The sequence below is a fragment of the Lactuca serriola genome, chromosome 2 (assembly GCF_051521515.1).
Source record: "Lactuca serriola cultivar US96UC23 chromosome 2, Lser_US96UC23_V15, whole genome shotgun sequence".
Taxonomy (NCBI): Eukaryota; Viridiplantae; Streptophyta; class Magnoliopsida; order Asterales; family Asteraceae; genus Lactuca; species Lactuca serriola.
In genome coordinates this window covers 44,771,349-44,784,435 of record NC_136409.1, presented here as the reverse complement: position 1 = coordinate 44,784,435, position 13,087 = coordinate 44,771,349, and positions in this window count along the sequence as shown.

Here is a 13,087-nt window from a genome sequence, read left to right as displayed (position 1 = left end):
GACACGACACCGGGAAGCATAAATAGTGAATTTACGATAGAGCGAGATTTAACCTTAGAAATCTAAAGAAAAGTTGTAGAATATGTTAAACTAAGAGCGTCGATAAAAAGAACGCCCAAATCTGACTTCGTATGAGGAAGTTATAATTTTTCTAAGATTCGGCTTAGCAATGCACGACCCGAAACTCGAATTTTAGTTCGAGCGGTTTTTGGCTTACGCGACCTAAATGAGAGTTGAAGATCTCATTAATAGGAACTCAAAGGTAAAAAGATGGACGAAAACGGAGTCCGTATGAAGGAGTTACGAATTCTTCGCGGTCATTTAGCAGTCTAATCTCCTCCTACTGTTAAATTTAAGATCGGTCAAGAATTAGCCGACGGAGTCTAAATGATAGTTGTAGATTTTGTTTTTACCTACGGGTGGAAGAAAAGAACGTCAAAAACGGAGCTCGTATGAGAGAGTTATGATTTTTCTAAGCCGGGAGGCTGCTGTGCGAAATCGGGTGACGTGGCGCAATCCGGGCCGTTGCTTCCTCCCCAACGCTTGCCACCAGATGGTGACACCTGGCCTGGAAATCGATGAGTTTGAGGCCAACTCGACGAGTTTTTGGCTTTTCCAGCCTATAAAAAGAGTGTCGGGGCATCCTCATTTCTCACACCTTCCAACTTCTCTTTCTCTCTCTAGAATCTCTCTCTAAGCCTCACTAACCCCCTAAAGCCTAGGGTAAACCCCCTAGCACCCGAAGGAAGCCCCGAGGCTCCCGGAGCCTCGAGAAAAGAGCCTTTCGGCTCTGGAACGCTACTCTAGCGAAGCCCGGTTTTGCGAAAAACCCGCTGTAAGTGAGTTGTACCTACCCTATCTTTAGTATAGCTTATTTTTTAATATAGTAACGTTATTAGGAACTTATAATGAGTATTTGGGCTATTATTATGAGTTATATTGAGTGTTATTTAACACTTATATAATAATAATAACAGCTAGACTATTAATTTGTCGCGATTATCGTTAGACTAAACCCTAGTGGTATTGATACTAGGTGTCGTCAAGGGATAATTGTTTTGAGAGTATTGAAGCGCGGTCCGAGTGCTGAGTCACCACCTTTCAAGTGAGTGCATAGTCCCTTTCATCTTACACATAGATATGAAGTATTTTATATAAACTACGTGCTATGTCTGCATATTATCTAAATACTTGTTGTCTATGCTGGATGAACGTTTTATACATGTTTTCAAGGATTTAAACTGTATACGTATTTTATATATACAAATATGTTGGGTATGAGATGGGTAGATGAATGATGAGAGATAGAAGATGATGTGAGTATACATATGCAGTTATAGACTTAGTGCCTATGGGACGAGCACCGGTAGCTATGGACTTAGTACCTGTTTGACGCTGGTAGCTATGGATTTAGTACCTGTTAGGAATTGGTAGCTATGGACTTAGTAACTGTTAGATGCTGGTAGCTATGGATTTAGTACCTGTTAGGAATTGGTAGCTATGGACTTAGTACCTATTAAACATTGGTAGCTATGGATTTAGTACCCGATGAGTATGATATAGCAGCTATGGATTTAGTGATTTACAAACAAACATCGGCAGCTATGGATTTAGTGACAGTCCTATAACCCTGGAAGTAAGGGACTTGAGAATAAACGAATGCAAGATATATGACTCTTAGGTTAAATCCTTAAGAGAAAAGAAGATAATGGGGATGGGTAATTGGGTGGATTGTTTGATTGTTTAACATAATATTTATATTATTGTGGGTTTAAAACCCTATGTACTCACCAGGTTTCCCATCCTGACCCACTCATTTTATTTATATCACAGGTGATGATATGAAGTCACTTTACACTGAGAGATTTAAAGAGATGTAGATAACTAGTGTAAACAAATGTGAGTTATGTTTATGCTTATGTTTCTGTATTTACGATGACATCCCAAACGTTTTAAAATGAAATAAATATGTTTCTTCGAAAATGTTTTAATAAGATATTTACCATCTTTTTCTGGGAACAAATTCCGCAACATTTTTATAAAATGAAGTACTCTGATTTTTATAAAGCATAAAAAAAATCGGTGTTTTCTGGCCGTGATTTTGGGGATGTCACAATTGGTATTAGAGCATTAGTTTAAGCGAACTAGGAATATGGATTTATTTATAGAGTTAAACTTAGAATGCTATGCGATGAATGTGAGGTGTGAGCGCTAGCTTATTTTAGGAATGATGCCTAAATTGCTTTTATGTGCTAAATGCTTTGTGCATGATATGTTGTTATTTGTTCGGATCTATGGTCTGTTGTCGACCGGATCTGGAAACCTTATGTGTTTAGGATTCTAAGCGTTTAACTAAGATATTAGAACTAGCATATAAACGTTTCGGGGTGATAAGGATGATTTAAGACGTCAATCCTAAATTAAGATCTAGATTCACCTTATTTTGTGTATAGATCAAGATGGCAAGAACCCGTAGCGGAAACGTAAACGCAAATGGGAATAGAAACCAACCCCCAGTGGTTCAGCAAATACCTGTTGTAGAAGAAGTTGCGCCTGAGCCAGTCAGCATGGCTAGAGTTCAAGCCATGATTCAAGCTATGTTGGCTGAACAAAGGGAAGAAATGAGACGGATGTTAAATAGGGACGAACCTACCGTACATGTTGAACCGACGGAGCCAGTTCCCGAGCAATCTGAGGAAGGGAACTACAGCCACCAAGTGAGTCAAGTAGGGACTCAAGGTGAGCAAAGGGATGGCCCAGAAGGGAGAAACAACAAGGATGGGCGGGTGTACAAGAATTTTTTGGGTGCAAAACCACCAAGTCTCTCAGGAATCCCAAAGCCTGTTGAGATTATGGATTGGATCTCCGAGATGGAAATGGTGTTTGAGAGTTGCGACTGTAGCGAGAAACAGAAGACTGTCTTCGCCGTAAGACAACTGAAAACTGGAGTCTTGAGCTGGTGGAAGCTATTGGTAGATACGATGCCATGAGGAGAAGCCATAAGGATGTCATGGGAGGAGTTCTTGGAACAGTTGAAAATGCAGTACTGCTCGGAGATAGATCTGATAGACCTAAACAACGAGTTTCAGAACCTGAAGAAAGGGAAGATGAGTGTTGATTTGTATGCCACCGCATTCACCAAGAGGATGAAGCTATTCCCCTACTTGGTGCCTACTGAACTCTCCAAGATTGATAGGTTCGCTAACAGACTGGCCACTGACTTTGGCCCAATGGTCAAAATGGCAACTACCTTGAAAACAGCTATTAGGGCAGCTAAGAACGTAAAGGCCCAGATAAGAGAAAAGGGTCTAGAAAAAGATAAGGCAGGAGAGAAGCGGAAGTTTGAAGGATCTTCAAGGTCCAACAAGGAAAGCAAATTCTCAAAGCTTGGAGGAGGAGATGGAGGTGAAGCGAGATGGTGTGATAAATGCAAGAAGAAGCATGGTGGGAAGTGCAATGAAGAAGTGACATGTTACAAGTGTGGGAGGACTGGTCACTATTCCACGGATTGCACACATAATGATAAAGTATGCTATGGATGTGGAGGCAAGGGGCACATGTCCAGACTCTGCCCAAGGAAAAATAAAGCAGCAAGACCAGAAACGCCACCAAGGCCAAGGGCATTTCACATGATCCTCGACGAAGCAGGGAACCATGCGAGGAATCAAGAATGAGGACTTCTTACCCAAAGATCGGATTATGCAGTAGCTATAGTTTCGTATGATGTAGCCTAGTAGAGGCATAGTCTAGGGTGAACTTGAACACCTATGTAATCGTTTCAATAAATAATATAAAACCTTCGTTTTGTTATCTGATGTGTTGAATGATTGTGTGATTTGTTGCACGGTGACTTGGGAAACTGTGAGACAATACTTGGGACGAGTATGAGTAGGTGTGAATGGTAGTAGAGGCCTATACTACCGGAAGCACAGGACTCACACTTGGATCAGGGAAAGTCACAAGGTCACCGAGAAGCTAGTAATTGATTTCGCTTTATTCAAGTATGTCCTTACCATTGTTTCGGTAATGACTAAGAAGATTGTTGATATTTCGACCCTAGTGGTCATATCGAATTGAGTCCGACTACGCTAAGTATGCTATGTGGTTTAGAAAATCAAGATCGATGTAGCATCCGACTTAAACCAAACGATTGAAATCAAAGCGATCAATAGAAATATCGCACTCGTTGTTAAAGAAGTTGGTAGCTAGAAATGCCAAATGTTAAAGTGTGATTATATCACATTAGAACATGAAGGAAGGCATAGTCTGCTTTAGAATTTATCTCTAAGAGACCTAAGTCTAAGTGTTGCAACATACGATGATAGGTCACTAGAATATGACACATCAATCCATAGTAGTAATAAAAGAAATCATCTCAAGTTCGTATCCATTAAGGATTGAGATAGTGACTTGAAGGTCCTAATTCGGAGTCTAGCCTGAGGTAGAGAGCAGGTGCACAATCGAGTACTGCATACAGTTAATAAGTCTGAGAGATAGACTTGAAGGAATGTAGAACTTATAATTATTACCTAGGATGAAGAGATGACGTATGGAGTCATTATACGACCCTGTTTCATTGATGATTCCGGGACATAATCATCCAAAGGGGGAGATAATTGTAATGCCCACAAATCTGGGCTAGTTAATTTAGAGGAAATAGGGGTCGAAAATGACTTTTCGACAAAATATTATTTAGAATAGATAATCTTAACCAAGTTATGGAATATGTCTCAAGGTTTCCGTACATATAATGAACGCCAAAAATCCGAGTTATAACGAAGAAGTTATGGCCCGTCGAAGTTTTACGGCAAAACCGGCACGGCACCGGGAAGCGTAAATAGTGAATTTACGATAGAGCGAGATTTAGCCTTAGCAATCTAAAAAAAATTGTAGAATATGTTAAACTAAGAGCGTCGATAAAAAGAACGCCCAAATCTGACTTCGTATGAGGAAGTTATGATTTTTCTAAGATTCGGCTTGGCAGTGCACGACCCGAAACTCGAATTTTAGTTTTAGTGGTTTTTGGCTTACGCGACCTAAATGAGAGTTGAAGATCTCATTAATAGGAACTCAACGGTAAAAAGATGGACGAAAACGGAGTTCGTATGAAGTTGTTACGAATTCTTCGTGGTCATTTAACAGTCTAATCTCCTCCTACTGTTAAATTTAAGATCGGTCAAGAATTAGCCAACGGAGTCTAAATGAAAGTTGTAGATTTTGTTTTTCCCTACGCGAGTAAGAAAAGAACGTCAAAAACGAAGCTCGTATGAGAGAGTTATGATTTTTCTAAATCGGGAGGCTGCTGTGCGAAATCGGGTGACGTGGCGCAATCCTGGCCGTTGCTTCCTCCCCAAGGCTAGCCACTAGATGGTGACACCTGGCCTGGAACTCGACGAGTTTGAGGCGAACTCGACGAGTTTTTGGCTTTTCCAGCCTATAAAAAGGGTGTCGGGGCATCCTCATTTCTCACACCTTCCAACTTCTCTTTCTCTCTCTAGAATCTCTCTGTAAGCCTCACTAACCCCCTAAAGCCTAGGGTAAACCCCCTAGCACCCGAAGGAAGCCCCGAGGCTCCCGGAGCCTCGAGAAAAGAGCCTTTCGGCTCTAGAACGCTGCTCCAGCGAAGCCCGGTTTTGCGAAAAACCCGCTGTAAGTGAGTTGTACCTACCCTATCTTTAGTATAGCTTATGTTTTAATATAGTAACGTTATTAGGAACTTATAATGAGTATTTGGCCTATTATTATGAGTTATATTGAGTGTTATTTAACGCTTATATAATAATAATAACAGCTAGACTATTAATTTGTCGCGATTATCGTTAGACTAAATCCTAGTGGTATTGATACTAGGTGTCGTCAAGGGATAATTGTTTTGAGAGTATTGAAGTGCGGTCCGAGTGCTGAGTCACCACCTTTCAAGTGAGTGCATAGTCCCTTTCATCTTACACATAGATATGAAGTATTTTATATAAACTACGTGCTATGTGTGCATATTATCTGAATACTTGTTGTTTATGCTGGATGAACGTTTTATACATGTTTTCAAGGATTTAAACTGTATACGTATTTTATACATACCAATATGTTGGGTATGAGATGGGTTGATGAATGATGAGAGATAGAAGATGATGTGAGTATACATTGGCAACTATGGACTTAGTGCCTATGGGACGACCACCAGTAGCTATGGACTTAGTACCTGTTAGACGCTGGTAGCTATGGATTTAGTACCTGTTAGGAATTGGTAGCTATGGACTTAGTACCTTTTAGATGCTGGTAGCTATGGATTTAGTACCTGTTAGGAATTGGTAGCTATGGACTTAGTACCTATTAAACATTGGTAGCTATGGATTTAGTTCCCGATGAGTAGGATATAGCAGCTATGGATTTAGTGCTTTACAAACGAACATCGGCAGCTATGGATTTAGTGCCAGTCCTATAACCCTGGAAGTAAGGGACTTCGGAATAAACGAATGTAGGATATATGACTCTTAGGTTAAATCCTTAAGAGTAAAGAAGATAATGGGGATGTGTAATTGGGTGGATTGTTTGATTGTTTAACATAATATTTATATTATTGTGGGTTGAAAACCCTATGTACTCACCAGGTATCCCAACCTGACCCACTCAGTTTATTTATATCACAGGTGTTGATATGAAGTCACTTTACACTGAGAGATTTAAAGAGATGTAGATCACTAGTGTAAACAAATGTAAGTTCTGTTTATGCTTATGTTTCTGTATTGACGATGACATCCCAAACGTTTTAAAATGAAATAAATATGTTTCTTCGAAAATTTTTTAAGAACGTATTTACCATATTTTTCTGGGAACAAATTCCGCAATATTTTTATAAAATGAAGTACTCTGATTTTTATAAAGCATAATAAAAATCGGTGTTTTCTGGCCGTGATTTTGGGGATGTCACAGTTGGTATCAGAGCATTAGTTTAAGCGAACTAGGAATATGAATTTATTTCTAGAGTTAAACTGAGAACGCTAAGCGATGATTGTGAGGTGTGAGCGCTAGCTTATTTTAGGAATGATGCCTAAATTGATTTTATGTGCTAAATTCCTTGTGCATGATATGTTGTTATTTGTTCGGATCTATGGTCTGTTGTCGACCGGATCTGGAAACCTTATGTGTTTAGGATTCTAGGCGTTTAACTAAGATATTAGAACTAGCGTATAAATGTTTTGGGGTGATACGGTTGATTTAAGACGTCAATCCTAAATTAAGATCTAGATTCACCTTTTTCTGTGTATAGATCAAGATGGCAAGAACTCGTAGCGGAAACGTAAATGCAAATGGGAACAGAAACCAACCCCCAGTGGTTTAGCAAATACCTGTTGTAGAAGAAGTTGCGCCTGAGCCAGTCACCATGGCTGGAGTTCAAGCCATGATTCGGGCTATGTTGGCTGAACAAAGGGAAGAAATGAGACGGATGTTGAATATGGACGAACCTACCGTACATGTTGAACCGACGGAGCCAGTTCCCGAGAAATCTGAGGAAGGGAACTACAGCCGCCAAGTGAGTCAAGTAGGGACTCAAGGTGAGCAAAGGGATGGCCCAGAAGGGAGAAACAACAAGGATGGGCGGGTGTACAAGAATTTTTTGGGTGCAAAACCACCAAGTCTCTCAGGAAGCCCAAAGCTTGTTGAGATTATGGATTGGATCTCCGAGATGGAAATGGTGTTTGAGAGTTGCGACTGTAGCGAGAAACAGAAGATTGTCTTCACCGTAAGACAACTGAAAACTAGAGTCTTGAGCTGGTGGAAGCTATTGGCAAATACGATGCCACGAGGAGAAGCCATAAGGATGTCATGGGAGGAGTTCTTGGAACAGTTGAAAATGCAGTACTGCTCGGAGATAGATCTGATAGACCTAAACAACGAGTTTCAGAACCTGAAGAAAGGGAAGATGAATGTTAATTAGTATGCCACCGCATTCACCAAGAGGATGAAGCTATTCCCCTACTTGGTGCCTACTGAACTCTCCAAGATTGATAGGTTTGCTAACAGACTGGCCACTGACTTTGGCCCAATGGTCAAAATGGCAACTACCTTGAAAACAGCTATTAGGGCAGCTAAGAACGTAAAGGCCCAGATAAGAGAAAAGGGTCTAGAAAAAGATAAGGCAGGAGAGAAGCAGAAGTTTGAAGGATCTTCAAGGTCCAACAACGAAAGAAAATTCTCAAAGCTTGGAGGAGGAGATGGAGGTGAAGCGAGATGGTGTGATAAATGCAAGAAGAAGCATGGTGGGAAGTGCAATGAAGAAGTGACATGTTACAAGTGTGGGAGGACTGGTCACTATTCCAAGGATTGCACACATAATGATAAAGTATGCTATGGATGTGGAGGCAAGGGGCACATGTCCAGACTCTGCCCAAGGAAAAATAAAGCAGCAAGACCAGAAACGCCACCAAGGCCAAGGGCATTTCACATGATCCTCGACGAAGCAGGGAACCATGCGAGGAATCAAGAATGAGGACTTCTTACCCAAAGATCGGATTATGCAGTAGCTATAGTTTCGTATGATGTAGCCTAGTAGAGGCATAGTCTAGGGTGAACTTGAACACCTATGTAATCGTTTCAAGAAATAATATAAAACCTTCGTTTTGTTATCTGATGTGTTGAATGATTGTGTGATTTGTTGCACTGTGACTTGGGAAACTGTGAGACAATGCTTGGGACGAGTATGACTAGGTGTGAATGGTAGTAGAGGCCTATACTACAAGAAGCACAGGACTCACACTTGGATCAGGGAAAGTCACAAGGTCACCGAGAAGCTAGTAATTGATTTCGTTTTATTCAATTATGTCTTTACCATTGTTTCGGTAATGACTAAGAAGATTGTTGATATTTCGACCCTAGTGGTCATATCGAATTGAGTCCGACTACGCTAAGTATGCTATGTGGTTTAGAAAATCAAGATCGATGTAGCGTCCGACTTAAACCAAACGATTGAAATCAAAGCGATCAATAGAAATATCGCGCTCGTTGTTAAAGAAGTTGGTAGCTAGAAATGCCAAATGTTAAAGTGTGATTATATCACATTAGAACATGAAGGAAGGCATAGTTTGTTTTAGAATTTAACTCTAAGAGACCTAAGTCTAAGTGTTGCAACATAGGATGATAGGTCATTAGAATATGACACATCAATCCATAGTAGTAATAAAATAAATCATCTCAAGTTCGTATCCATTAAGGATCGAGATAGTGACTTGAAGGTCCTAATTGGGAGTCTAGCCTGAGGTAGAGAGCAGGTGCACGATCGAGTACTGCATACAATCAATAAGTCTGAGAGATAGACTTGAAGGAATGTAGAAATTATAATTATTACCTAGGATGAAGAGATGACGTATGGAGTCATTATATGACCCTGTTTCGTTGATGATTCCGGGACATAATCATCCAAAGGGGGAGATAATTGTAACGCCCACAAATTCGGGCTAGTCAATTTAGAGGAAATAGGGGTCGAAAACCACTTTTCGACAAAAGATTATTTATAATAGATAATCTTAACCAAGCTATGGAATATGTCTCAAGGTTTCCGTACATATAAAGAACACCAAAATCCGAGTTATAACGAAGAAGTTATGGCCCGTCGAAGTTTTACGGCAAAACCGGCACGGCACCGGGAAGCGTAAATAGTGAATTTACGATAGAGTGAGATTTAGCCTTAGCAATCTAAATTTTTTTTTAGAATATGTTAAACTAAGAGCATCGATAAAAAGAACGCCCAAATCTGACTTCGTATGAGGAAGTTATGATTTTTCTAAGATGCGGCTTAGCAATGCACGACCCGAAACTCGAATTTTAGTTTGAGCGGTTTTTGGCTTACACGACCTAAATGAGAGTTGAAGATCTCATTAATAGGAACTCAACGGTAAAAAGATGGACGAAAACGGAGTCCGTATGAAGGAGTTACGAATTCTTCGCGGTCATTTAACAGTTTAATCTCCTCCTACTGTTAAATTTAAGATCGGTCAAGAATTAGCCGATGGAGTTTAAATGAAAGTTGTAGATCTTGTTTTTACCTACGCGTGAAAAAAAAGAACGTCAAAAGACAGAGCTCGTATGCGAGAGTTATGATTTTTCTATGTCGGGCGGCTGCTGTGCGAAATCGGGTGACGTGGCGCAATCCTGGCCGTTGCTTCCTCCCCAAGGCTAGGCACCAGATGGTGACACCTGGCCTGGAACTCGACGAGTTTGAGGCCAACTCGACGAGTTTTTTGGCTTTTCCAGCCTATAAAAAGGGTGCCAGGGCATCCTCATTTCTCACACCTTCCAACTTCTCTTTCTCTCTCTAGAATCTCTCTTTAAGCCTCCCTAACCCCTTAAAGCCTAGGGTAAACCCCCTAGCACCCGAAGGAAGCCCTGAGGCTCCCGGAGCCTCGAGAAAAGAGCCTTTCGGTTCTGGAACGCTGCTCCAGCGAAGCCCGGTTTTGCGACAAAAACCGCTGTAAGTGAGTTGTACCTACCCTATCTTTAGTATAGCTTATGTTTTAATATAGTAACGTTATTAGGAACTTATAATGAGTATTAGGGCTATTATTATGAGTTATATTGAGTGTTATTTAACGCTTATATAATAATCATAATAGCTAGACTATTAATTTGTCGCGATTATCGTTAGACTAAACCCTAGTGGTATTGATACTAGGTGTCGTCAAGGGATAATTGTTTTGAGAGTATCGAAGCGCGGTCCGAGTGCTGAGTCACCACCTTTCAAGTGAGTGCATAGTCCCTTTCATCTTACACATAGATATGAAGTATTTTATATAAACTACATGCTATGTATGCATATTATCTGAATACTTGTTGTCTATGTTGGATGAACGTTTTATACATGTTTTCAAGGATTTAAACTATATACGTATTTTATATATACAAATATGTTGGGTATGAGATGGGTAGATGAATGATGAGAGATAGAAGATGATGTGAGTATACATTGGCAGCTATAGACTTTGTGCCTATGGGACGAACACCGGTAGCTATGGACTTAGTACCTATTAGACACTGGTAGCTATGGATTTAGTACCTATTAGGAATTGGTAGCTATGGACTTAGTACCTGTTAGACGCTGGTAGCTATGGATTTAGTACCTGTTAGGAATTGGTAGCTATGGACTTAGTACCTATTAAACACTGGTAGCTATGGATTTAGTAACCGATGAGTAGGATATAGCAGCTATGGATTTAGTGCTTTACGAACGAACATCGGCAGCTATGGATTTAGTGCCAGTCCTATAACCCTGGAAGTAAGGGACTTCGGAATAAACGAATGCAGGATAGATGACTCATAGGTTAAATCCTTTAGAGTAAAGAAGATAATGGGGATGGGTAATTGGGTGGATTGTTTGATTGTTTAACATAATATTTATATTATTGTGGGTTGAAAACCCTATGTACTCACCAAGTTTCCCAACCTGACCCACTCAGTTTATTTATATCACAGGTGTTGATATGAAGTCACTTTACATTGAGAGATTTAAAGAGATGTAGATCACTAGTGTAAACAAATGTAAGTTTTGTTTATGCTTATGTTTATGTATTAACGATGACATCCCAAACGTTTTAAAATGAAATAAATATGTTTCTTCGAAAATGTTTTAATAACGTATTTACCATGTTTTTCTGGGAACAAATTCCGCAACATTTTTATAAAATGAAGTACTCTGATTTTTATAAAGCATAAACAAAATCGGTCTTTTCTGGCCGTGATTTTGGGGATGTCACAGTGGGAGTCTTAAAGGTCTTGAAAGTCTCAAGAACTAATCAAAAAGAAAACCTAAAGTTCTTCACTAGCACACGAATTGAGGTTTATAACCTATCGTGTTGACATATTCTGTGTCCATTCCAGTTAAAGTTGGCTTTGCATATGAGTTCTTAGAGTTCTCAATTGGGTGCACAACAACTTGGAAGCAATGGCAGGCCCTTGAGCTGCCAGATGGCAAGAAATTAGACTGAGTTCAGTCCATATGAGTTTGGATTTGTCATCATCCTTGTCCTGTGACTATGGTTTTGACAATTCACATGGATAAGAACACATACACCATTAAATCTAAGTGTCATAAGGTTTCTCTCCGATTCATGAAAATGAGGGTGAGGAAACACTTTCACTAAGTAGATTTTAGCTAGATAGCAATTGTGATATTTGCATTCTCAAAGTCGTTAGTGGAGCGTGTGTGGTTTACCGGCACACTAACATAGACTTGTGAGAAGTGGCAAAGGTCTAAACAATTGAGACTATGATTACGACATCCCTTTTCATAGTTCTTAAAAATTGTTTAGACACACCTGTGAGCTATCTAAGATAAGGTGTATGATTATGATAAAGTTTTATCAAAGCAATCTAGTATCAGAAATCTGAACTTTGGTAAGAAAGTCAATAAGGTATTGATTTCTGGAAGTCAAGCTTTCTTAGTATATGTTAAAGCTAGTGGGAGCATAAGTGTTATGCTAATAATCATCATGTTAGTGGGAGCATGATAATTATGATAAGTATTGCAAGTTAGCAATGTTAATTATAGAAAACAAAAGTTTCAACTGGGACACAGTTGTTTTGCTATAATTAAGGGAGAGGAAATTATACTTCATCTCAAATCTATAAGCTTAGATCATGAGGTTTTAATCTTTTAGTCAAGGATATATGTATATGAATTTCATGTTGGAATGGCTCAACATAAGGAAATTTTGTATATGGGTCCATTATTTGCGTTCTAAAATTCGATTATGATTACGACATCACTTTTCATAATCTGAATTAAGAGAACTCGGCAAATAGAAATGGAAATGTTATAGCAAAAGACTGGTTTAGTCTTTATGTGAGACATCATGAATCGTGTCCCATTTGTGCGTTAGAAACATACAAATGAGCCAAATCTTACCTGGGGAAAAAGGGAGAGTAACATGATGAGTCGCTACCTGTATTTGTTAGCTGATGTGTGATTCCGGGGACGGAATCAGTCTAAGGGGGAGAATTAAAATGCCCGTGTTTCTAGCCTAATCATTAATATTGACATGATAGTCTAGGTTAAGCTCTGTGACTCATTTTGGAGATATTAAAAGGAATTATGTGA